This window comes from Anser cygnoides, chromosome 1, assembly GCF_040182565.1.
Source record: "Anser cygnoides isolate HZ-2024a breed goose chromosome 1, Taihu_goose_T2T_genome, whole genome shotgun sequence".
NCBI classification, from domain to species: Eukaryota; Metazoa; Chordata; class Aves; order Anseriformes; family Anatidae; genus Anser; species Anser cygnoides.
In genome coordinates this window covers 38,843,079-38,871,074 of record NC_089873.1, presented here as the reverse complement: position 1 = coordinate 38,871,074, position 27,996 = coordinate 38,843,079, and the positions used below count along the sequence as shown (strand labels likewise).

The 27,996-nt window shown below is 43.6% G+C and overlaps 1 protein-coding gene across 1 annotated transcript in view; it reads right to left on the bottom strand.

Moving 5' to 3' along the window:
* FRS2 (fibroblast growth factor receptor substrate 2) overlaps positions 1–13,137 on the bottom strand; it is a 48,954-nt gene extending 35,817 nt beyond the window's left edge. Inside the window, exon 1 of the mRNA XM_066992889.1 lies at positions 13,057–13,137. The gene's annotated coding sequence lies outside the window, so the exon portion shown is untranslated. The remainder of the gene's footprint in view (positions 1–13,056) is intronic.
* Between the last annotated feature and the right edge of the window lie 14,859 nt (positions 13,138–27,996).

Here is a 27,996-nt window from a genome sequence, read left to right as displayed (position 1 = left end):
TTCAAGAGTAAATGGGTGAGATGTAATAGTTTGTCTGAACAAAAAGGAATCAGACCAGGTTCCTCCTGCCCTTAAGCAACGAGCAGCTAACAACAAATGCTGGCATTACCAAGCAAAAACAGAACAAAAGAGCAAACCTCTCTTCAATATTCAAAGGCATTTAGAAGCCATTTTAGAGTAAAAACTACAGACAAACTTGGTGATAATAAAACGTAATGTATCCCTTCCAAGGCGTACGCGTTATCATATCACCCTGTCGCATGTAAGACCGATGTAAGTTACAGAGCACCCATCATCCCAGTGCCGATCCCTCTGCTGGGTGGAGAAGGGCAGCCGGGTGACCGCACCACCACCGCCCATAGCAGCAACCGCGGCCAGGACCTCTGGAGTCCAGGAGGCCTGGAAAACTCCCCGCAGATCTCACTGCCCATCCGTCCTGTGCTGATTTGACCTTTTCCCTCCCTCACAGCCTCCATTAATTTCACCCTTAATTTCTGTACAGGCAGTTATGAAATCTTACATGTAGCTCTGTACTTAAACAGAGGTTTTATCTAACACCCTGCTCCATGTAACCGTTCGAAGCCACAACTGTAAGGACATCAAACATACAGCTTGATGTGTACGGGCTCAGAAAAAGCAAAACATACAACCTCTCAGGAAACTAGACAAAGACAAAACTTGACCCAGACGAAGCCTCCCAGGGAGCTGCAGCTATACCTTGTGCACCGTCAGCACGCAGCACCAACAAACCCACTGCTTTTCGTAAGCCTGTAGTGTAAACAGTCCGCAATACTAAAAGGGTCAAGGGAATAAAAAGTAACGGCCACTGACCTTGAAATAAAAGCATTTTCAAGACACGCTGTGCCAGAAGTACTTTACTTGCCCTATAGGAACTGTATGCTAAGAGAGAACATTAAAAAGCGAGTCCAAAGGTCCTTACATACGGATCTCAATCACGTGAGACTCAAATCCTTCCCGCTGCCATTTTCAGGGCTTTGCTTGTAAACCAGGGCAAAAAGGGCAACTTGTCAAAAACTCTCCCACAATTCCTTACAAACCGAAGCCTATACAGGGGCAAGGCTGTGTGGCAAGGAGAGAAGGTAGGTCAGAAGAGCACGTGCCCAACAAACGTTTCAAAAAACAGTGCCTGCGTGGCAAATGAAAAGGAGCGTGCATCACTGTAAACAGCCAGCGAGAACTTCAAGGAACAAAGAGTCATTAGGATGGTGCAACTCCTACCAACCAAACGCACAAGCTGCCCTAGCAGCCCAGCGAGCTTGTAATTTTGGATATCGGCATGTTTTGGAGACGCATCAGGAAGCATGCTGAGCTGGTGCAGAGAGCTCTGGCCGTCAGCTGGATTGAAGCATCCATTAGTTACCTAGTCACAGAACACCAGAATTATCCAATTTGCTGCTCTCTGACGCAAAAAGATCAGTCCCTACTGAAGTCACCCAACAAACAGGCAGAAGCTGATCACCTGCACCCAGCAGGACGGTAATGTGGGCGCCGCCAGCTCCCGAGCACTCCTGCTTCCCCTTCCGATGCACTGCCTACTGGGGAGGAACGCGGGTTCCCAGTGCAACTGGTTTCAAGCAGGGTGGATTTTACACCTGGATCTTGCAACACACAAATATAGCATTGGATCCACTAATATCATCTCTTCTTCTTTGCTGTGGTGGAGGGGGCTGAAAACAGGGTTGAAGTATGATTGGTATCAGATCTGTGACAACTGCCACAAAGATTATCATTCAGTAACGGTGAGGGGAAGGAAAAAAACACCACCCAAAACAGTCAAACAAATTAACAATAGCACAAGTATCCATATTATACTCTGAGAACATTTTCCCATATAAATGTACCTCTCTATGTATGTTGAATAATATCTAAATAATTATAAACCATTAAAGGGTGCAATTACTATTTATATCTATTTTCCAATCTTAAGCTGCATCTTCAATTATCAGGAACTGATGCGTTCAAATTCCAAGTATTTATCTTTAATTGTTCTGGCTTCTCTAATTGATTCAGGAAAAAGGAGCAATATGAATGGCAGAACAGATGTTGTAACATGTGATTAACATCACAAGCTTGTCCAGTGATCCTGTGCAAACCATGGGGTTTCTGTTGTCTTCAAGCAACGGGGACAGACGGGACATTTCTGGGGAGAACAGAGGAACAAAATTCCTGTGAAATTCTGCATCCAAGACCACCCCTTAGTAAACCTACAAGTCAGCATCAAGAATTTAAGTTTTGCGTAATAATCACTCCATCATTCTGAACTTAACAGTGAGAAGAAATTGCACAGGTAATTTTGCGTCTGATACTACTCTGCACATCAAGGCAACAGTACCAATCTGGGCAGACAGAACAGGAGCAGGTTGAAAATCACCAAAAGCACACCTGTTTTACCAATAGCAACAAATATCTATACTGAAAAGGAGCAAAAAGCTTAAAGGAGGCGTTTCTTCTTCTACTACAAGCAAATACTCATGTTGATAAGGGTCACGTTTTATATCGAAGATTTTAATGTTACAGGCAGACATTTTTCAAAATAAATGGAATTTGAAAGCTCTTTTAACCATATACTCAAAATTAATGAAAACCTTTTAAAACCTTAGAGCTTTTCTTAAATATCCTATTTTACAATTTAAAAAGCCACATCACCTTAACCATGTCCCAGTAGCCACACCTACGTACACGTGGTATAGGAGTGACTGGAGGGTGAGGAGACGGATGTAAAAAACTCCAGTTTGCAGAAGAAATTCAGCTGTACTCTACTCACATCTCATTTCCATTAGTAGTAATACCTATGCACCTTAACCAGAGCATTTGCTATTAGTTACATAAAGGGAACAACTAAGACCGCTGCACACCTTTAAAAATAGCCAGAACAGAGTGAATATTGCTAATCAAAATAAATTGCCTAGCACTAACTCAAGGTCACATTAAATACTGCGTATTAAATATTGGGCTACTGCATAAACTTTTACACTGCCAACCCCTGCTTGCTTCCCTAGAAAAAAAAAATAAATAAAAAACACAATAATTTCTTACTACTCTAGTGAAATCAGTGTTCAAATGACTCAGTACTAATATTTTCATATCTATCCCACTTAACTTACTGCTGATACTTATGTTGACACTGAACCCCCCCCCCAAAAATGCCAAAATAAATCATTATTTTTAAAAACTGTAATTCTCTACTTGACCATTTTAAAGTGGTCATGAAAACACAGCTTCATTATAACATAAAGGGATATTACAGGGATCTGCTAAAATACCAGAATTTCACTTTTATAGAAACCTACAGAACACCTAAGGGAAAAGAAAACAGGCTGTAGCCTCTGAAACCGCTTCCTTTCAACTTATATATTTATATCTTATATATATTTAAGTACATATAAAGCTACAGTTATCTATGCAAAGTGCAATTTCAAGCAACTACTAAATTCTGTTTAAATGTTGGGGAAAATAAGGTATATTTGAGTTTCGGGATCAAGAATAGTAATTGGTACAACTCCCTAATCTAGATCTATACAAGCAGCAATCTTACATTCTGCGACGTCTGGCAGTGCAATTTTGAACTTCCATTCCCTTAGCAGTAGAGGCATCAAAAAAACTGCAGAAATACAGCTTCAAAAGTTTCTACATATTTAGGAACAGGAATGGCAACCATTTAGCCAGCACAGATTCTGTTTAAAAAATAAAATAAAATACTCTTACTCCTACAAAATAAGGCCATAAAACTTCACTTGAATGTACAAATTAAGATTAAACTTCTGAGATTTAAGCCATTTCATTTGGCAGACAGAAGTCACTCCCAACATTTTGCAAGTAAAAAGTCAACTAGTGATGTCAAGCATCCTCCCAAACTCCAGCCCGAGCCTTATCCAACTCATGGGTAAGTTACATTTTACATAAATACACAGCATGAAACCTTTGAAAGTTTGGGATTTGCTAAACCTGAGGACTCATTACCAACAGTTGCAGATGGCAAGATTTCTGTCCCCCTTCCCAAATGATCTGCAGCACAAAGATTAATTTAGAGTAAGAACATAAGCTTTAAGCCTTCACATTAATTATCCCATTTCACCCCGGTAATCAAGTCTATCTGATTTCTTATGGCAGCAGAAGATAAATGGCCTCCTTTCACCTTAAAATTAATATTCAGTAAACTAGAGGGACAGTAGTATGTTTTAAGAGCTTATTATACTACTTAGTATTTCAAGTTAAAAGGATATCTTTGAAATGATAACTAAGTATTGTTTGAAAATATTTTGGCACTGACACAATCTGCAAAGAATAGCCCAAGTTTTAACGTAATTATCCTTTTACAAGAATTGTGGTTTGAGAAAATACAACAACTTCATAAACATAATAATCGCTAAGCGTAATAGCCTTTGGCAGTACTGTTCCAAAGCAAGCTTGGGTATTCCAAGATAAACCATGACTCCTATTCTTTCTCTCTGTACTTTTGCAGTTAATATAGAAAATTCAAAAGCAAATGAGAATGTGTGTGTCAGACTGCACAAGCAAACAAAACGCTTCTGTCAAAGCAACACATTACATCTAGCAATAACTGAATTAGTCAACAGCAACATGTTACGGAAACTGCAAGCCCACAATATACTCTGCAAAAGCTACATTATTTTACAAAAGAGAACTAGGAAGGAACTAAAGAAATGTTAGAGCCACAGAAGAAGTGTGAAATAATCATTATGTAAATACAATGCACTTGAATCCAGGTATTATATCCATTTATTGCAATTCCTTTGTTTACTCTAGAAGACACTCTCCCCAAAACAAATCACAGAAGCTACCTATCCCCACATAATATTGCAGGAACACTGGAAGTAATTTAGAACTAAGAAACACCATCATTAGCTACTGCTAAGACAGTAAAACACCGTAATTCAAACTTTATACGTAATAGGTGATATTACACAGGTTAACCTAAGTCAAGCACCCCCCAAATGTAGAATATTCCAAAAATTCAAGTTTATTCCTACTGATTCCCAGTCCCTTTTCTTTATAAGGTAGCATTCGATCCCCTGGGCTCTTCCACTACCTCATCTTGCCCAGCTCCTACAACTTTTGTTCAACCCCACCAACCTTTACACTGCTCACGTATATGGAACACCCCAGATTTCCGCAGGTCCGGTTCTGCATCTGAATCAGATGAATTTTCTGTAACATCTGATCACCATAACACACTCATAATTGGCTTGTTCTACAGATAATATACGCTTTTATACTGTTGCATGACTTCACAGAAATTATTTAATCCTTAGTGTTTCTAAGATTGTGAACCTGACATCTCCAGGCTCCTTCAAATTACTTACTCATTTACGTTGACTAGCTGAAAAGTGCAGATCAATTTCTGTACATTACCCCATAAACTACAGTAAGAGAATATTATCTTTTTTAATTTAGAAATAAATATTGCTTAACAAGTATCTGGAAAATAACTAGAGAAGCAAGAACATTATACAAAGCGTGTACACTGATGTTTCTTTGCAAGGAAAGAGGACTTTTAATTTAGGTTACTTAAGTTACCATATATATACATATATGTATGTATGTATGTTATGTATGTATGCATAACATCATAAGTGAGAGGGCAGCAAAACGTAGTGCAGAAGGGAAAACAAACAGTTGGAAAACTTTTAAATAATATAGCACGGAACCACAGCCAGAGTACATTCATCCCCCGCTTCTGCTGTGCCAGCGGCTGGAAGCCTGTGGTATGCTGCAAGCAGGGCTCGTGTCAAACTCTGAAACCTGCCCAGTGCTGCACACTGATGCAAATCGGCTACTACAGCAGAAACGGCGACTAACTCCCCATCGACAGGAGGGTCACCAAGATTTTAGCTTATTGGCAAGAAGGGACGGAAGGAGCAGAATCTGAGAATTTCAGTTCACAAGAAATGAGGAGCGAAAGATTAATCCTAGCGTGCAGCTGCTCTAAAGCAAAGTCCTTTCTGTACCATGGAATAAAGTTACATTTTGTGTTTTAAAGCCTCGGTTAACTCAAGCAATTTGCTTTCCTGTAGGTAGCAAAAAGCTAAAGTTTATAAATAGCTGCTAAATGTTATTCTCAACCCAAAACTTGCAAATGGAGGAAGCTTGTTCTTCAGCATCTAACTCCTCACGGCACGCCAGATTATGTTTTCTGATGTACCTCCTTCTGTGATCAAAAGTCTCCCTTATTTCAAATAGCACTCCCAGATATAAGGGCGGAAGCTGATCAAGCACCTTTGTTATCACCCAAAATACATTAACTCCTGTAGGTCATAACCAGCTTCTAGACACGTCTTTCAGGACAGATGGATCATTTGGAACTGTGCAGAAGGAAAACTCATTATGTTATCTGCAATCAGGAAGATGTCGGTGAAATACAAAATGTTCACTTCAGAAGCTTCACATTTTATGGAACAGGATGCAGAAGTAAACTAGCAACCTTTACAAATTGTATTTTAATTTAAATCACAATCTGCCTTTGTACCCTCTGCTCCATCACACTAGCTCTGATTTTCCTTTCAAGTGATTCCTCCTCTTCTCTGAAGTTTCCTCCCCTGACTTCATGGAGTTCCCTGGTTTCTTCTTCATTTCCCCCCAGGCTAAGCTCCAGAGCATCCCTGTCTGTGCTGCAGTCACAAGAGCAGCCTCACCACCGTACTGCGGCAGCAGCAAGAGGAACGATGCTTCCAAAGGGAAGTCTTGGGCTTCTCACAGGGTACACGTCTGCCCTCCCAAGGAAACCCACCCTTCACTTTCAAATCAACTGTTCCAATACCTCTTCACACCAATCACCGCCAAAGTACATTCAACTTCTTTGTCCATAACGCACATACATAATGTTATCTGCTTTTATTGCCTCCAGGATTCTGTTCAGTAGCGTGATGGTCCACCGTCCACTTGACTGAAAGTCTGTAATGATGGAAGGAACTGCAAGGAAGCACATTAATGATTTAACAACTCAACATACCCAGTAAGCTTGACTAGCACACTATTAGAGTGTGAATTTGCACCAATACACTGATCAGCCTGTGCTAATTCTTGCTGCGCAGGCTCTCAGAGGTAGGCTGTAATTCATACGCCAGCTTCCTGCCCACTCACTCTGCCCTGCAGACAAGCCCTGGGTGTGCTTTAGGTATGGCACTGAAACTCCGACCAGAAGCAACTCAGCTATACGCCTGTCCCCACAAGAGTTGTTACTGAAGGGCTCCTAGCACATCCCACAAACTCTTCTGTAACAATTAATTACTTCGCCATGATCTTGATCGAATGCAGTGAAGTCACCCTGAAGAGCATCAGCTGAACAACTGGTTCCATACAGCCACACAACTCTTGCAGGAGCTTGCAAACACCAAACAGGGATCACGAGCACATCAACTTCATTAACTTTCCACATTCTAACAGTCCTACCCCCATGGTATGTTGTGTTTTTTTTTTTTTATTCAACCTAAAAAACATTAGTTCTTGGCTGCTGAGGTGCTACAGTGTTTTTTTATTATTATTATATCCACTAAACTAGGGTCAAACTGGGTAGAACAAATTTGTATGGGTGTGTCAATTCTACTAATTTTTGCAACGGATGTACTGAAGTGATAGCTGATTTCTTTAATCTCTGGCACATCCGGACTTTCCTACCGGCCACCAGATAGCCCAGGGAACAAGAAGTAATCACAAGATCCTCAGAACTCATTTGAGAGTTTCTCCGAGAATCACCAGCGATGACACTTTTGGCAAGTTTAATTCCACGTGCAATGTCACGTCACTACTACAGATTTATACCATTAATAGTGACATACCACCTTAGATGAAACACATCTTTTGGGCCAACAGTAGCTTAGTTAGTAGAAGACCAAAAAAAAGCACTAAGATATATGTATAAATAACACACAAAATCTGCACGAAAAATTCCGGAACACCACAAAACCCCCCAGTGTAATTCGTAACATAAGGTGCAGGCTGACCGATACATCATCGCACACTTTTATAGGGAAGCATTTACACTTTTCCTGGAACTAAAAAGAAGTTCTGGGAAGCAGCAAACAACATTTCCAAGGAAGGAGCTGATGTATAAATTCCCTAACCTCAGGAGGTGCCAGCCCTACCCTACTCAGGAGACAAGCACTGAACCACTGACACTCAAACCAGCTGCTAATTGCTGCAGTTCACAGCAAGATTTTTGCCATTTAAAGCAAGCGAACAAAAATCTGTAAGGCATACTGTAAAATGATTTACAAACAGTTTGATCATCTGTGTACATGATGGTTGTGTAAGGCAAACAGAAGAAAAAAAGGGCACCGGCTGCTTCAAGCTATGCTGTCACTACTTTTGAGTTAAAATAAAAAAGAAGCGCTGACATCCAGTTTAACTATTAACACTTCACCCAGCTGTGGAGCAGCTGGACAAAACTGTGCCATTCAAACTTAAAAACATACTTAGAGGAGAGTGGGAATGATCTACTTACTCACTTTGTATCTGCACCACCACAAAAGTTTAAACCTCTGTAAAAAATTGAATTTCTATAAAAGTAACTTTAAAAGTAGAACTCCACAGTCCCAAATTACACACCCTAAAGATTCCTCTTCTTACGGAGTTTTCTTCTCCACATCTCAGCTTGAAAAGAAAATGTGATGGGATTTTAGCATAGGGCAAAACCATCTCGGCGTCTCAGTCTCCAGGATTTTTACCAAATCTCTATTCAACATTTTTAGTCCTGCCAGTAGCTTAAAAGTGATATATTCACAAATGCAGATTTGAAACCCAAAGAAAATTTAAATACAGTTTGTTTTTAGGGTTAGCCTGTGAGGAACTTGGCAAGAGTTTAGCTTTTAACATACAAAATTCAACATCAAACATTTTGGTGACAGTTTTAGTTACATTCTATTTACAAATACAGGCTCACATGCTAAAGAAGACACCCCCTTATTCTTTCTCACCTTATTTTGAAATGCTTCTTTGTATAATATCCCTGAAGTTATAAAAAAAATCATAAAATCACCCACCTCAAAATAGCCCATTCATAATGATAGGTAACCAACAATCTGGCCTCACAAAAATTCTGTTTGGTATTGGAATTTATACATGTAAAGTATGTATATATTTGTTATTATTATTATAGAGCATGTATATATTTGTATACATATAAAGCAAATTCTCTCTCAAATCACTAACAGCTGACTCACAACGTTTACCATTTGAAGTAATATACAAAAATACTTCTACTGTTCATCATAAACCATTTGACTTTATTATTCCGTCCTTTCAAGCATTCTTTTTATTTATTTATTTTGTTTTCTGTTCTGAAGTGAAGAACAGAAACACGCTTCTGAAGCTACGCTTCCTTGGTACAGCGCACTTGAGAAATAACGTATCATATGCAACAAATCTAAAATCTAACTACTTTCAAACCTCATTAGTATGGTATTTCACTTACTCCTCTTTAGCTGACAGGGAAGTTTCATATAATTCATTATACAAAAGTTTACATTCTTTTCAGCTCCTGGGCTGTGTCCAATTTTTGACAATCTGGAAGCTAGCATTTCTACACACTAATGATGGAGGAGAACCTAAAGCTGAATACACCCAAATGACAGAAGAGAGCTGAAGATTTTCTTTCCATGAAAGAATGAACAGTGGCTGTCCCTTCCCCATCCCCCCCAATAATTTTAGCTAATTATCAACAACAAAAGCCATGTTAACTTGCGTAACTCGACTAGAAGAAAAAAACCAACACATCTAGGTCACAAACTCTTATGTAGGGCATTGGAAAGCAACACGAAAAAACGCAGTCTGCCTCTTTCAGACATTTTGACATCTGACAGCAGGATTAGAAAATAGGTCTTACTTCAAATACGCTTATTTTCGTGAAATGTTTCGAGAACTCTATGCAATCAAGCACTACAGCAGTTCATAAAAATGTTTAGTTAATTTCGGAATAATTACCAACTCAATACGTAGACTGGGGAAACAAATGCTCTTTCTCTAGCACAGAAGTTGCAAACTGCATATTCCATGTACAATATTGCATTCGGTCTGGTGCTAAAAACTTATGCTCATGGCAGAAAGTTTCATGAAAAGGCAACGCACAACCCGTAACGCTCTGCCCGCTCTGCCAGGCAGCGCCAGAGCCAACCCACCCGTCGCTCCTCCGTGACCAGGCATCCCGCAAGCAGTGCGGCGGCAGTCGGACGCACCGCCCAACACCTTGTAAATAGTGGTACCACTATTTATTAGCGTAAGCCTCGTCGACATTTAATTATTTTATCTAGAACTTTCCCCAGAATGCAGTACTTATCATGAAGTGCTTCGTTCCTGAAAGTCTCAGCTGCACAGGTTTACTCCTCCTCTGACATCTTCCTACTTCACGCTACGAGGACTTCACCTGTAACCTGGCTCGCCTTCATTCCCAAGGGAGAGTTTACGAGCACTGAATTACAGAATGATTGGCATATGCTTAAGTTGCACCTTATTTTTCCTACATCCTTTGCTAAGTTTTGTCGCCTGGGGTTCAGCGAGAAGTCAAAACACCCAGCAAAATCTTACATGAATCAGAATCTAAATAAATAAAGCGTAACTCAAAACCGTGCTCCAATTTACACATCAATAGGTAAGAGTACTGGAGGCTCTCAGAGGTGACATGAACATGAAACTTGATTTATCAACTGCTTGTCAATTAGCTTTTTACATGCCTGTATTTGTGAGCCCTAAAACTTACAAATATTTAAACTGGGACACAAACAACGAAAACCTGCCTTAGGCTGAGCCCCAGGGTAAGACAGAGACATTTATGTCCTTGGAGGGGGAGGCACAATAGGGGACAGGCTGCAGCATAAATGTGATCGATTTATTTTAACGTCAACAATGAAGAGCTCTCAGAAAATGTGAAATGGATATGGTACTGGCACAAATCAAACTCTCAGAAAGGGTTGGTTCCTTTTTAAGTTCCATGCAACTAACAATATTAAGCTACTTTTTACTTTTATATTAAACTATTTTAAAAACACACCATTTAAAGTTAGTGAATTACATCCATTTAACAAACAGAACTATAGATTACAGGTGACTTCACAAATACAAACTCTTCAAGAGAAATAAATTTAAATTTAGCAGACACATGAAGCTGTGCTGTACGGGACCAATTTTGAGGGACTCTGCAGAACAAGGAACTCTAAAGCAGGAAGAAATAAATATTTAGTAAGCAAACATACTGACATTTATGGACAAAAGTCACAGTAAAAGAAAACACATTTCTGAAGGTCAGATGATCCACATTCACTGTAGGCACAGAAAATCCTAGACAAATAACTTAAACTTTAGATTTTGAAGGGCAGCTCGTCGCCCTTTACTAGCAGAAATATTTCAAGACCCTAAGTGGCTATAAGTATCTGAAAATAACAGTCATAATATACACTTAAACCTGAAGAGTCTTACAGAAACTAGAAGCTTATCTGAGTTTCTGGCATACGCTGTGCCTCTAAGACAAAACAAACATTGCTCCAGAACTGAAGACCTAGAAGACAACCTGAAAACGCTTTCCCCACCTCTGTTTTCAAAACAGGTTCTGGAACTTGGTGAAGGGGGAATGTAAGCACTGGGTAAGAAAGGTTTACCTATCTAGCTGTCTACCTAAAAAAGGATGAGGAGAAAAAGAAGAAAAATGATAATAATAATTTGATTGAAGCCGATGTAGTATATTCCCTTTTACCCTTCCCGCATACATTCTTTTCTAGCCCAGCAATTAAGAACGAGGCATTCTCTAGAGGTGCAGGACTGCCTGACTAGCATGTATTACTAAAGACGTCTCCATGGGCCTAAAAATGTTATTATAAGAACACTAAATAAAGAGCATAAATTTCAAGTTTAGAGAGTAATTTATTAGACAACGTTGTATAGAATATTAGCTTGTTCATTGCTTTTTAAGATCTAAACTTAGTCAAATGCCTTTTAGTAACAAAGATAAATGTAATGGCATCCTTCCCAGCCAAACTGCAAGTAGAGAATGCTCCCTCAGAAACTGAACACTGTAGGCTACAACACATGCAGTAAATGAAGAGACTATCAGAAAGATAAGAAAATAGGCATTCACATTCAAACAGAGCATCCAAACATTTGCCGATTAAATGCTTTTAAGAGCCTTAAAGTAGGGGCCAGTCAGCTAAGACTAAGGCTATCTCCAGCCTAGCCGCACAAACACCACACGAATGATGCGAACCATTCAGCTTGCTTTGGCATTACTGCTGGTACACCTAATAAAAGAGGGGTCAGGCACTGGAACGGGTTGCCCAGGGAGGTGGTGGAGTCACCGTCCCTCGCAGCGTTCATGAAGCGCCTGGACGAGGTGCTACGAGATACGATTTAGTAGATTAGTGGGTAATATTGGTGATAGGAGGACAGTTGGACTAGATGATCTTGTAAGTCCTTTCCAACCTTGTGTTTCTATGATTCTAAAATGAACACTAAAACTAGAACTACTCAAGTCCTTTCACATTCACTGCTGTACAAACTGATGAGCAATACGTACCCTGCGCTCTCAATCTCAAGGCACTGAAGCCTATGTAGTAGGTTTCAGGAGAATGAAACAGAAGGCAGCTGCTATGACTCAGAAGAGGTCATGACAATTTCATTCCGCTATCCTCAAACATTCCTAAAACAGGTACAGCAAGCTAAATATTACAATTATTGTAGTCATTATAATTGAAAACAAAGTTTAAACACTCGATAAATAAATCACAAGTCACTGATGCAAAAACGTTGTGGCCCAATACTTCATGAGACATGAAAAATACTTAAGAGTCAACTGGTTTCGCATAGTCAAAAAGAAAAAGAAGTATTACCTCTGTTAGTATTAGCTTTAGCTCTGCAATAAGACATAGCATTTAATGCTATTTTTATTGCTAGTTTAATTCAATTAGTGTATCATTTACAGACTACGAGTCAGATTTGTCTCACCCAATAAACTTAACAAGTACAGCAAAACGTCTTTACTAACTGCAATCACATAGAGTAATAAAAGTTCACAACACCTGACATTGTACTCACACAACAAAGCTTAAGGCGCGTCACCAGTGCTCCTCTCTTATTCCAGAATAAGGAAGTACAGTCATCAGACAAGTGAACCAAATTGGGAAGACACAGCAAAATAATTTTCACAGGTCTCTATTAAAAAAAAAAAAAAAAGATAGCATGCATCCCTGTCCGCTTCGTTAGATAAAAATGCAGTTCATCTGTATAAGCAGAGCACAATACCTAACGACATGAAGAAAAGTCAGATGTGCAATGATTTTCTCATGTAGTAGGGTCACCATATATCATATGGTAACACTCGGAAGTTTCCTAAATCAAAAAGAAGCATCTGACCTGAAACACAAGTGCAGTGGTAGAGGAAAAAAGGACAGACTGAAGCACCACGAGTAGCAGGGCGAAAGAAGAGCACATTGTGGAAATTCAAGATGCGGATTTTTCGGACTCAAAGACAATGAACGTGAAGTTGATGAGGGAAGCCAGCAGTCAAGCAGACTACTGAAAAATCTTCCCAGCCATATTTTAAGCAGATCGCAGAGATATGAATATCAGGAGGGGAGGGAGGAGGTACTTGAAGTACTCCAGATGACAGACACAGGCCTAAACTTTATTTGTAAAGACTGAAAAAGAAAATGTGATCTTGGAAATGTTGTTTGGACAAGGAAGAAGGAGGATATGAATAAAACATGACTGTGGATTCAAGGAGAAGAGAAAAAAAGAGGGCTACTCCCAAATTACTGCCCCGGGCGACAGAGGATTATAGTGCTGTCAGCAGCATTGCAAATGGAGAGCAAACGAGTTAAATCTGAGAGAGATGATAATGAGCTCCAAGACATTCAAAATGTTTATGATAATAAGAGACACTGCAAGGAAACGTAGGGCTGAATGAAGGCACGCAGAGCGGCGAAACTCCAAAAAGAAACGCAGCAACCTCAATAAAGGAGGTAGCACAGCAGTTCTCTACAAGCACGGCACACCTCGGGATTACTGGGAACAGGCTACGAGCAGCGAGCAGCCCCACAGATGCCTACGTTTCCCTACGGTGCAAATGGGCTTATTCCCACCAAAGGAAAGCAACGCTTAGCTGTGCGCTTTGTAAAAAGCACGGCAACACTTTGAAAATGTAAATAAACGTCCCGGCTGCACATTGTACTACCTGACAGATGTATGATAACTATTTCAGTTACACTTATTGTGGTCACTTGGAAGGAAAAGCATGTTTGAGTTAGCATAAAACCTGTAGTCCAATTACATGCTTCAATCACTGTTTGAATTACTGAAAAATACAGTCAGATACAAAGAAAAACCTAAAAGGAATATTCTACGCTCTGCTTCTAATGGTTGGCTGAGGAGGCTAAACCTCTTCAACGGTGTCAAGGGAAAAAAAAACAACCTCCACTTGAGTTTCAGTATTATCTTTTTTTAAGTATTAAACAAAACAACAACAACAACTACGCTCCACAGGAGTAATTCAAAGATACACATATATATTTTAAACATAAATACAGCAAACAGTCTCCAAGATGTCGGAAGAATCTTAACATGCTTCCCTGAAGTAGTAGCCCTCCCTGGGTTTGCCTGGTATCTTAATTTGCCTTTGGTTTCAAAACTCGAGGCTTGCCAAGAGCTATTCCTTTCAAAACCTCAGGAATTCCATTACTAGTTTTAAGCTAAATTAAAGGAAAATAGAAGCATTCAACGCACGGCAAAAGTATGCACAAAGTGTTTGTTGATACTCATAAATAGACTGAAAAATTTAGCCGTCTGGAGGATAACTGCCGCACAGCCAGCTCTGTTCTGCTCGGCCGTGCAAGCGAGCAAAAAGCTGCTGCTGTCATTTCAGAAGAGCTCAGCACAAGACACGTTGCTACCAAAATGGACTACAGTTAGCGGCGGATCATTCGTTTGTCACTCGAAGCTAGTATGTAGGGCAGAGTTTGCATTTCGGCAGAAAACAGCCGGAGTTTCCCTTTTAAAGCTGCTGCTGCAACAGCTCCATTCGGGGAGAGGATGTCACCGTGTGCTCAGGCACAGCAAAACCCGTCAACTCTCCGCCCTGTCATGAAATCAAGACATCCCCTCTCAGAAATACATGACTACATACTGCTGCAAAAAAGTATCATGTATGAGGACGAAAGTCTACGAAAGCTTTCTAGCTTAATTAAATATTCTGCCGTTGAATACCCTTCCCCTGCCCACATACTCAGTGCGGCGTTGCTACAATTATTTTTACTGACTGACTTCGGGTAACGATGAAATGTCCCCGTCTGCACACTGTGCGAGGTGTCACACATAATATCCCATCCAAAGAAAATCTGCCTGACAAACGATTGCTCGATGGGTGTGGAGGTAAGAAACGCCATCGGGCAAGATGTCCCATGCAGCTGAACTTGTTGGCAGCAGCCACGGGAGATCGGTGGGCCCGGCAACCCAACGGCTCCAAGTCACTGTTCCGCACCTCCCACCAGGAACACAGGAGTCCAGGTACCTCACGCTGGACAGAGGGTCTGTTTTATCCTTGAGAAGGCAGGAAATTAAAGCGGCTTTTCACCACTGAGTCAGCACACAGTGACAGATCGGTGGTTTACAGCAACCATCACCACCATAGGAATGACAGCAATAGCAACTGAGCCCTGCCAGGGCCAAAATCCCAACGAAGAGAAGCCCGGAGAAGGAAACCTGTTCTTCTGGCTAAAGACACGGTGCCTGGCTTTGTTGACCGAGGTCCCGGCAAAAGGTCTGGGGATTATCCTTGGCCACCTGCGAGTCAGCCTCAGGTTGAGCGCGGCTCACGAGACAAGAACTTCACTACCCCACATATGGATGTGGGAGCATTTTAGGAGAACAAAGCCATGAAATTAAAGTATTCAAAAAGAAGAGAAGGGAACAGTCAGTAATCATAACGCCATTTCCACTAATTAGAAAAGAACGCATATAGCCGATCCCAAACATGCAATAATCATGAAATTTTATTGTATAAACATCAGGAAAAAAGTGATTAGTTCTTTTATTAAAGCCAAGGGATAATTATTTTTGTTGTCATTTCAAGCTTGAGGGAAAGACTGAAATCCTGGAGAATCACACGGCTCCAGGAAGATCGGCCGTAATAATGACTGAACTAAACCGGGTATCACGATTGCTGCCGGCCAAGCAGCAGAAAGGAGGAAGCTGAAGAGCGCGCTGTGTTGGGGAATATGTGAGGTACACACACACATACAGGCACATACACACGTGTACGTGAGAAGAGATCACCACCCGTTTGTGACCAGTTCAAGTCTGAAATGAAAGCTTACCTGTAGCAGAAGGGAGGACCAAAGGGGAAAAAAAAAAAAAAAAAAAAAGATGCTTAAGAGCGAGAGATGCAAAGTCTGCTATATTATGCATGCTCTTGGGCAACTTCTGCACGACTGAAATATCATCTGTGTAAGCTGCATGAAACGACACATCTCTGGACAGCAGTTTTCAGCCAACAGCCCCTCAATCAGAAAGAACAACGTTACACAGCAGCAGCCAAAGCAAAAGCCAGTAAATTTGTTTGGGAAAACGTGGCTGACCAGCAGTAGACAGATGAGCTCTTCCAGCAGAAGCTACTGCCCGTGGTTACTCATCGCCAGCCGGCAGAGAGGCCACCACCCCTACAGACCTGCAGGGGCGGGGATCACGTAAGGGCTCATTCATCCACGTCAGGAGGAATTCCCCGTGGCACCCGGGTGCTGAAGGCAGAGCTGACGCTGGCCATTACGTGCCGGCTGTGCCGAGGGCAGGCAGCACCACCAACTAGCGGCTCCTTCGCTGCGAAGGATCGTTCGGTGCCATCATCAGTGGCCTAGCAGAAGAGACAAATGGCTGCGGGATGCAGTATCTACAATTTTCATAGATGTTTGCAAAAAGCAATGCCTATCCACATCCTGAAACATTAAGTAAAGCCTGAAAGCCTTAAGCCAGGCTTTGAAAACCACACTGTTATTTAAGCAGAGGAGTCATGCGCTGCCTCCTAGGACGCTGTCTGAAGTTAACAGCATTAAGTCTCAGGTCAGCATCGTAACTTTCACAGGTTTTTTTTTTGGTGGTGCTGTTAAGCCTACTTACTCTTGCAGGATATCTCACAGTTTTCTTAGCACACACTCTGATAACTGTCTGTTCTGAAGTTACTCTTTAAGAACTCAACACACACACTGAACAAATCCATTGTTCCAAGAATTTGACGGATGAACTGCAGTTATAAGCAGAAGCGTATTTTTCCCATTAAGCACCGCTAAACAAAACAATAGGTACCAAATGCAAACACCAAAAAAAAAAAGAGGTATTAGTAAACAAATGGCCAGATTCTTCCCTCAAAATCCCTTTGGAGTGCGTAACGAAATCAGCGACACGCTGCCATGGATTAAGGGGTCTTAGCTGTGAATTATGCCCGTGAGCTGTAACCGAGAGATGCACTCAAACCCTCCAGGCGACCTGGCTGAGCCAGGCCAGGACCAAGCGCCCCTCAAACCGGCACGACGCGCCCCTGTCATCGAAAGCAAGGGCCGCACCCCGCTCCCACCGCCAGCCCAGGTGTTTGTGCAGCGAACCCGGCCTCCCCCTCACCCTGCCCCTCCCCGGCTCCCTGCGCACCTCGGCCCGGCCCCGCGCCGAGGAGGAAGCGGCAGGCAGGGCGCAAACAAACAGCAGCACCCCGCTTTGCCATACGCTCTCGCCGAGCCCACGGTGCTGGTTCCCGGCTCACGTCCCACGGTGTCCGTGGCGAGACGGGGCCCGAGCAGCCCCACGGGCTCGCAGGCAGCTCAGCCCCCCACATCGGCATCCCCAAGGGATGGGCAGCGGGCAGGAGGCCAGAAGGCAGAAAGCCCGACTTTGACCCGCTTGCGATGCCGGGAAACACGCCTGTGCACCACCACAGCTCACATTTAAACTCGCCAAAGCAGCTCAACGGGATTATTTTTCACGGCAGATTTAAGACCGAGCGTTGTCACCACATTTTCAGAAGCCTAAGCAGCCGCAGCCTACTCGGGCAGAAGCGGTAACGGCGTTCCTGGCTCCAATCTTCATGGTTAGCGAAATGAAGACAGAGCGGGAGCGACGCTAACCTAATAACGGTGCCTTCGCCAGACGTTCCTCTAAACAGCACTGATTAAATCGGCCTGGGCTTTTTGCTTAATAAGAACATATATGCCATAAACCCAATACAGCCACGTCAAGTATTATCTTAACTGGAATTTAACGTTTACCAGAAATTTAAATAACAGTTCAGGTGATTAAAGTGGTCCTAAAGTGGCTCAGGAGTGGATTTCACCACTATTCAGAGAGCTGCATCGCTTACACCGCAAGAGCCAACGGTCGCAGAAGGCAGTAAGCCTGATTTGGGTTCTGGATTAGACCCCTAATAAACATGGATATAGCTACTTTCAAGCTAATTTTTGAAGAGTAAAGTATCGTAAGCAGTAGTACAGATTGGTGGTTAGAAATAACGTTGCTAACTTTCAACCGATGCAATTTATTATTGCATCATCAGATTTTAAAGGGAGTAATTTCTATGGCACATAAATATCTTTGTTTACGCTCACCCAGTTTAACGGAGGACAGAAACACACTAATTTAGCAGACGGGACATATCGCACATCAACCTCAGAGATCAAGAACCAGGCAGCTGAAGCGCAGAATTGTATTGACAGATCCTCAAACCAGTCTTCACAAGTGCCGTATATTGTATTCTTCGACAGTTTACGAAAACTCCTTTTCTTACAAAGCTGGATTCTTCCACAGACTGCCTCAGACAACGTTTTGTACAAAGGCTGCACTACTTCTCTTTAAAAGAAGTTTCTCACACAAGGAAGGAGCAGACAGAGTTACTGTGCGAGAATTACACAGAAATGAGACCAGTTTATTTGACTGCAACTAAGCACCAACATTCAAGACAAGACATTGAACTGGAAAGCGAGGAAAGCCCTGGGAAGCCATTTAACCTGGTATAAATACAACTGCTGGAATGTTGTCTCACCGAGCGTTTTCAAAGCATTCTTTACCTGCAAGCAAATAAACCCAGAGGTTCTCGGTCAAGAAATGACGTCCTTAATCACTTTGCTTTTGTAACGCGGTTCATATTTTTGGACTTGAACGGGCAGTTTATGCTGATACCAACACACATTTCTTTTTAAGCAGGCGTGGACCGGTGTGCTTTTCAGATGCACTTGCTGAGAAAAACAGGTAATGAAACAACGTCCCCGGCAGTTCTGCTGACCCCAGCAGGAAAGCAGGATGCTTATGGGGTCTGAACCCAGGTGTCTTCGTAACAAATCACTTTTCACCCAGCAGTGAACCTTAGAAAAAATGGTCCTTCGTTCCCCTAAACGCAATCATATTGCGGAGCAGGGAGTGCAGGGTTAATGACAGAGTCATAATACGGAGGTACTGCGAACACCGGTAAGGCAAAACAGTTTTTCTCGTGACACTACATACCGCTCCGTCACTAGCGCCTTAACCCGCAAGCCTCAAAGACGACTCAGAAGCCATACAGCGACCAAAAACCTTTCCCTAACGCTTTTAGCACCCAACCACCACCGGCAACTTTCGGACTCCAACCCCGACCTCCGCTGCACGCCTTCCCCGCGCGTATTACACACAGCATTTCCAGCCCGGCGCCCGTCAGCGCTCCTCAGGGCTTCTCCCCGCGATTACCCCGATTATCCCGACCATCACGAGGAGCGAGCCGCGGGGCCAGCGAGCGGCGGCAGCACCCCCGCTCCCCAGGCACCCCCGGGTCACCCCGGTCCCCCCCCCGCCCTCCCACCAGCCCCGCGGGCGGAGCGGGGCGAGCGCGGCCCGGGCTCCGCTCCCCGCGGCCGAGCCCCGCCGCCGGGGCCGGCCCCTGGCTGGCGGCCGGGGGCTGACAGCTCGCCCCGGCCGGACCCGCCGCCGCCCCCGGGCTCGCCCCGCGCCCCGCAGGCGGCCCCCGAGGAGGAGCCGGGGCAAGGGGAGGGCCCGCACCCACCTCCGCCGGCCGCGCGCCGCGCCGAGCCGAGCCGGGCCGGGCCGGGCCCCGCCGGCGCTGAGGGGCGAGCGGGCGGCCCCGCGTCCCGCGGCGGTAACGGCTGCGCCTCCCGGCAGCCGCAGGGCCTCGCGCTGGGCCGGACTCTGCCCGCCACCGCTTCCGGGGCACGGCGCGGACGCCTTCCGGGGGTGGCGGAGGGGGCGGCGGGGCCTGCGCGGCGGCGCCCAGCGGCGGGAGGGACGGGACGGGACGGGACGGGGCGCAGGCCGTGAGGCCGCCCCGGCCGGGGTGGCTGCGGAGTTAACGTCTAAGCACGCGCACACACAGATGAAGCGGTTGGGTCGCAGGTTGAGCAGCCAGCGAGCGGTGCTTAACGCGCCCCCATCGCATGTCACGGAGTCATCAGGGTTGGAAAAGCCCTCCAGGATCATGTGGTCCAACCACCCCCTGCCACCACTGTCACCACTGAGCCGTGTCCCTAAGCACCACGTCCAGCCTTCCCTTGAGCACCCCCAGGGACGGTGACTCCACCACCTCCCTGGGCAACCCGTCCCAGTGCCTGACTGCTCTTTCTGAGGAGAAATGTCTCCTCATTTCCAACCTGAACCTCCTCTGGTACAACTTGAGGCCCATTCCCTCTAGTCCTATCACTAGTTACCTGTGAGAAGAGGCCGACCCCCAGCTCCCCACAGCTTCTTTCAGGTAGTTGCAGAGAACAATGAGGTCTCCCCTGAGCCTCCTCCAGACTAAACAACCCCAGTTCCCTCAGCCACTCCTCACAGGACTTGTGCTCCATGACAGAAGCATTTCCCCCTTGTTGTGTCCAACTTCTCTGCTCTTACTCTGACTTCTGACTTCACCAAACAATGCCTGGCTTCTGGTCACTGCACAGAACTGCTCAGCCCATACATCCAACCATCTTAGCAGTCATGCACCTTGTGTTTTGACTGCTTCAGTCATCTGAGGGCTTTCACAGGGAGAATGGAAAATGTTGCTGTGTTAGCTGCTCACCTTTTGTCCCTGCTCTTGACAGCAGATGAAGCAGAAGCAAATGAATGGCAGCGGTCCCCAGTGTCCATGTAACCTGTGGGCTGTGTGAGAGCTGGAGAAGCTGAACTTCATGCAGAGGTTTTCTTCAACTGCATGTCCTAGAAACACAATGATAGCTGAAAGGGTGGATGTGGATGAGATCAGAGGAGACAAGATCTTCCTATAGTTGGGTCATGTAACATGAAGTCTCTAGCAAACATGGTCATCTAACATACTGTGTATGCTTGTATATCTCATAAATGTAGCCTATCTAATGGGCTACGAAACAACGAGCTGGTCTAAAGACAGACATCTGCAGCACAGCTTGTGTCCTGTAGGTCCTCTTTTACACAGAATTGCCTTTAAGTCTCTTCAGCCGTAGTTGTTGATCTCAATCTGTGAGTCCACATCCAGCTAAGTATTTCTACATTGCAATTTTTCCATAGCCCTCAGCTGCATCTGGATAAGCAATAAACAAAGTTTCCACAGGACTCTTGAGTCTTTTTTTTTTTTCCCTATTCTGTCAAGGGGGGTAGGAAAAGTGCAAAGAGAGGTGAATGGAGTTAGAGTCAGCTGGAGGCCAGTCACAAGTGGTGCCCCCCAGGGCTCAGCACTGGGGCCACTTCTCTTCAATGTCCTTATCAATGATCTGGATGAGGGGACTGAGTGTACCCTCAGTAAGTTTGGGGACGACAACAAGTTGGGTGCAAGTGTTGATCTGCTCGAGGGTAGGAAGGCTCTGCAGAGGGATCTGGATAGGCTGGACTGATGGGCCAAGGCCAATCTACGAGGTTCAACAAGGCCAAGTGCTGGGTCCTGCACTTGGGGCACAACAACCCCATGCAGCACTACAGGCTGGGGGAAGAGTGGCTGGAAAGCTGCCTGGCAGAAAGGGAACTGGGTTATTGGTCAACAGCCGTCTGAATATGAGCCAGCAGTGTGCCCAGGTGGCCAAGAAGGCCAACGGCAACCTGGCTTGTATCTGAGGCCAGCAGGACCAGGGAGATGGTTGTCTCCTTGTACTCGGCTCTGGTGAGGCTGCACCTCAAGTACTATGTTCAGTTTGGGGTCCCTCACTACAAGAAGGACATTGAGGTGCTGGAGAGTGTCCCAAGGAGGGCAACGAAGCTCCTGAAGAGTCTAGAGAACAAATCTTATGAGGAAGGGCTGAGGGAGCTGGGTTGTTTAGCCTGGAGAAAAGGAGGCTCAGGGGAGACCTTATTGCATTCTACAGTTACCTGAAAGGAGGCTACAGCGAAGTGGGGATTGAGCTCTTCTCCCAAGCACCAACAGGTATGACAAGAGGAAATGGCCTCAAGTTGCGCCAGGGGAAGTTTAGATTGAATATTAGGAAAAAAATCTTCACTAAAAGGATTGTGAAGTATTCAAACAGGCTGCCCAGGGAAGTAGTAGATGTAGACCATCCCTGGAGGTCTTCAGAAAACATGTAGAAGTAGAGCTTAGTGACATGGTTTAATGGTGGGCTCGGCAGTGCTAGGTTAAAGGTTGGACTAGATGATTTTAGAGGTCTTTTCCAAGCAACGTGATCCTGTGATTCTATGGTTCTAGCTCTTACCATGCATTCGCTCATGTGAATGGCTGTATTTAAACTACATGTCAGTGTTTGTTTTGGGTATGGATAGCATGGCATCTCTTTGAGGATCTAGTTCTACAGCTTAATCAGAGGTGAAGCAATGAAATTTTTCACCTGTTTACTGGCCATCTCCACTATTTACTGAAATGTTATCTTAGCTAGCTCACTCAGATTTTCTGGCAGACCAATTCTGTATTTAGACACTGCTACTTTGCTGTATTCTGCAGCTGTTGGGTATCATTCTCCAGTTGAGTTTTTCTAGCTCCTTAAGATCATGCTGTGTCTCACTGCTGTTGGGAATTTCTAACTGGCCACGTCGTTCCTTCTTTTTCTCACTTCATAGATCTTTCTGATCCATGTCATATTGGTTGCTGGTCATATATATAATCATTTTTGTCATCCCAAACTGAGATATCTGTCAAGATTGCTATTCTTTCAAAGATTGCACAGCTGCTTGCAGATGCCTGCAAATTATGAACCTACATTGCTTTAAATCCTTTGATGACATCTTCAATTCTGTTTTGGATCTTCCTAAATTTCCTTTTGAATAATTCCTTCAACTTTGGAATCAGAGACCTCCTCTGTCATTTCAGTGTAGCTCATATTCTCTCCCTTTAAAAACGAGATGCTGCTGCCAATGCCACCTGTAAGGCTTCTCCATAAGCAGCTAGCTCAGAGCTAAAACTTGTAAAGTAACTATTTTAGTAGCTAAACATTTCAAATTGTTTGCTTGGGCATTTTTTATATGGTCTTATACAGTGGTTATGGGATGTGCTAACTGGCTTTTCTGGGGCAACAAAAGTAATCGTACATTTAATCGTTCTCTGATACATAACTGGTTTACCCAATTAAACGTTGTGTTTAAAGGTGTTTATTTTAAATACTACTTAGAATAACTCCTTTCTTAATAATGACACTTTCAGCCCAAATTAAAACTTTCAGGTTAACACCTCTTTTTTATTTAAAATTCTGAAGGTTATAGAGGTATTTTGGAACAATTCGTAGTCTTTGAAGAGGAAATGAGCTTGAACTGCTTCAAATATACTTACCACAGCTTGTGTTTCCATAAGTTTTCATTTCACTGTCCTAATGTATTTCAGGATTGGTTCATAGATCTGTCTTGTTCCAGTTCCTGGATTCTTACAAGAAGGGACCAACATCGTGGGGTTCATCATGAAACTTGTACTCAGCAGATCAATCGCTGTTGCCTGTTACCTACGTCGATTTAACGGTATTCAATTCTGTAAGCAAGAGAGCAGTCCCATCACATTAAAAATGTTAACAGTAGATTTATCCATTAAGAAAGTTCTCCCTTATTCAGATTGTGTTCTTAATGCCTGGGTCTGACAAAGAAGGGACTGTGGGGGAATGGAATGCCACATTCTGCGCCATGTTTTTGCAGTTTCCTTTCATATGTTGTTTAGAGATTCATGGCAACAAACTTCTTCAGGGTATGAAGAGAAGAGTTATATTTCTTCCCCCAAAAAACTTTGGAACCTACCCCATTTCATGTATAGTTTGTCTTCTCACCTGGGAAGCCTTTTCTGATCAGCCTGAGATTCCCCAGCAGGAATACTTCTCTTTAAAGCTTATCTTAAAATGGAAGTATTTTCGTAGATGGATACTGATACACATCCTTAATGTTTCAACTATAAATTCTGCTCTTGAAGTAAACAGAGGCGAGTAAACAGTTTCTCCTAAAAATAAAACCATAGCAACAGCCTCATGACAAATCGTGGAACTTTGCAGTCGCTTTGTTTTGTAATGAAGAAGGCCTTTGATGTTGCTATAGGCACCACCTAACCCAGCTATAGGTGAGGGCTCTATTATATAATAAACAGTGTCTTTCAGGGTTTATGACTCAGCAGCAAAAGCATGTTCCTGGCTGAAATGTGGTGCAGAAACTCACTCTGTTGTAAGAGACTATCTGGAGTGTAATTTTATTCTGCCTAGAGTGTAATTTTATTCTGCCCTCTCCCCTGGCTCCAAAATCCATGAGACACTAACAAAAAATTCTTCAAAAAACAAACAAACAAACCAAGAAAAAAAAAAACAGTCTATAGCAAACATTTCTGGAGCTGGAAAACAGATTTACAAAGAGAGAGAGCTGGACTTAGTGTGCTAGCTGCACAGAATAACACCAGTCACATTCTGCCTCTCCTCATGTGTGGCATGCTAAGTAGAATGACCCTTTGTGTGTCAGATCAAGAAGTTTTTGTTTTCATGATCAAACAAAGCCCGTGCATACAGTAAGGGCCATATAGCAGCCACTTACAGCCTGGTCTGCACTTCTTAAGAAAGAACCCCTATCCCCACAAAGTTAGTAGTTTTTTTTTCATTTTTCAGAAGTAAGTACAAGTTTGAGCCCATAAATTTACACCAGTAATTCACTACTGGTCATCATTAGTTGAGCTGTCAAAATTTCAGTTTAAAATGAAAAAATAAAAATAAAATAAAAAAAGAAATCCAGTGGCAAATGCAGGCATCGTACGGTTTAATTCACATAATGAAACTTCTCCTGAAATGCCTGCCAGAATATGACAAACCCGCTCTTAGTCCTGCGACATCCACGGAAAAGTGGAGCAGAACTGGTTACGCAGGTCACTGGTGGTATCGCAATTTGTTTTTCCTCAGGTGTATAAATTGCCTTGTTCTTGTACACGGATGCCACTGGCGTGGTTGAAAGATCCAAGAGCTCTAAGTAACGTGCTGTGAAGGGGAGGATACTTGTTGCTGTGACAGCTAGACTTTTATAGATATTACAATGAGCTGCAAAAACATGAATTTAAACTCAGGTATTTTCTCTGACCTCATTTTAGACTAAGCTTGCTGGCTGAGATTCTAGGTGTTCTACTCCTTGAGATACTAGATACTTGGTCCCTTACCCTTTTGGACATCCGAAGTCTGAGAAACATTATTACTGCCAGTGAAGCTGCCTTCTGGGCCTCACAAGTACATATACAAATGCAGTTTGCCTCACAAGTGAATGCTCTGCTTAACCCAACTGAACTGTTTTCGTTCCCCTAACAAAGGCTGCCACATGCAGCTCCTGTAACTTCTGGCTGGCTCTTTCCCAGGAGCAGCATCGATGTGCTGACTGCACAATGTGCGCACGCCTGTTTCCAACTAGCCTGTGATAACCAAGTGGGCCGTAAATCTAATTAAATGCAAAAAAAAAAAAAAAAAAAGCTACAGTATGTTGCAATATCTTTCAAGATTTGACTTCATCTGACAAAAGCAAGGAAATTCTGAGTGAAGATTGCCGATATGTCCTCAGTTCCCCCCCGGTATTGCGGAGTTTCAGGGCCCCGAAGCTGCGCACATTTAACTCTGTACTATATGTATTAAGCAGCGTTCGAAGAGCATTGACACAATGTCAGACTCTTCAAAAATTAGGCAACTTCTGTAATTTTGACTCCCCTGTGAGTGCAAAGGGTGGGGAATGAAGTACGTTGTCATGTGCCATTTTTCTAGTTTGCAAACCCTTCCTCGCTCAGGACGCAGAGTAGTCGCCTCTCCCAGGAGAAGACAGCTGGTTAGTTTAAATCTCTGCGTGCAGCAAGTGCCCTTTGCCTTATTTATTTATTCATTCAGTGAGTAACTACTTAGGTATTCGTAGGGCATTTGTCATTGTATTAGTTGATACCTCATTAGCATTAGTGGGATTGTTTCTGCGTTCCCGTTTCCAGAGGAAGAATTACAGCTGCATGTTGCTTACAAGGGTGTGTGGGTTTGGGGTACGGGGGGTCTCGGTGCTGCAGTGCTCAGCATCGTGGCCGTTAACATTACACAATCCTGAAGCTTGGTGATATCCCTGACGCCCAGTTCTCTCTCCAGGTTTCCTATATGGTACGTGGCGGAGGCAAGGGGAGGAATGGGATCACGCGGGATCCACCCCGAACAAGAAGCTGGCTGAACTTCGTGCTGTGAAAGGCTGATGGCATTTATGTGACTGCAGGCACAGCGGTCAGGGTTTAGTGCCAAGGAATCTCGAAAGATGCTGCTCTGCGGCGGCCCATGAGCAGGTATCGAGGCTGCAGCTGGAAAATTGGCAGATGGACTACGCACGTTTGTCTCAGCCTCTACAGCGGGCGCTCAGGAATGCTAGGGTGGGACCACACTGCAAATTCTTAACGAGGACACTGACAAATGGTCCATTTTGCTACACGGGAGGTGTTTCAGTGCAGAGCAGGCTGGGAAGTACAGTCCCAACATTTACGATTTGTCTCTCAACATCCTCAAAACTAAAACTGGGTTACAAGGAGCTGCTTGCTCCACTTGGAGTTCACTTCAGCTTGTGAGATGCCTGTGGGGGCCCCTATATACAAGACTTGAATGTTTAAGGGGTAGGACAAACTGTGCTTTTCCCTTAATTTGGTGATTAAAAAGTCCCAAACTCAGTTTTTAGGGGAACCTGGGTTTGGTTTCATCCTCTACCTGCGAAAATATGAATTTGTATTTTCCTTCACTTGGTAGGTGCCGTAACCATCACATGGTTATTACAGCTTCCTTAGTCCTACCCGCTGAAATCATTCAGTTGTGACTGCCTGGACTGGATCCGTAGGAGCAGGATTAGGTTGCTGGGAGTACATACTGGAGCAATCACAGAGGTGTTTTGGGAACCTCACTGAAATAAGAATTCATGGAATGTGAGCATCTCCATAGCTGGGAAGCAACTGGGTGAGGATTTCAAAAGTAGTTATTTTGGATCTAAGGATCCTAGGTGTTCACTTCAAGCATCTGAGTCCTCCTATTGAGAACTAACCAAGACATGTCTCAGGTCACACAGGCAAATCAGTGGCAGGGAGCTGGGGTGAGGCTTCGGTATACAAACAAGTACGTCAGACCGCGGAAAAATCAACATAGTTTTTGTAGATAGAAAAGCTTTGTCACAATTATGACGTTCTCTGACGAAACGAACAAACTGATAAACCAGGCTGATATAGTCAAGGCAGTGATTTCAAAAGTTTTTGGCACAATCCCACGGCAACGCTGCTAACGAAAGTTAGCTGTCATAGGTCTGGAAGGAAGGCTGTCTTGTGAATTAGTAACGGGTTGAAAGAGAAGGGTTAATGGGGAAGCAATAAATAGTCATTTTTTACACTGCGGGAAAGTTACGATCAGACTCCCACGAGGATTCATGCTGGGACCTGCCCAGGTTAGCATACTCAGAAATGGTCTTGGAAAGAGAGTGAGTAAGGAAGCAGCACGGTTTGCTGCTGATGCAAAATCCTTTACAGGCATGGAATATAACACTGACAGCAAGGAGTTGTGGAGGGATCCCACCCTGCTGAGCATGGGTGTTAAGCTAGAAGCTGAAATTCAGTCTCAATACCTGTAAGCTGAT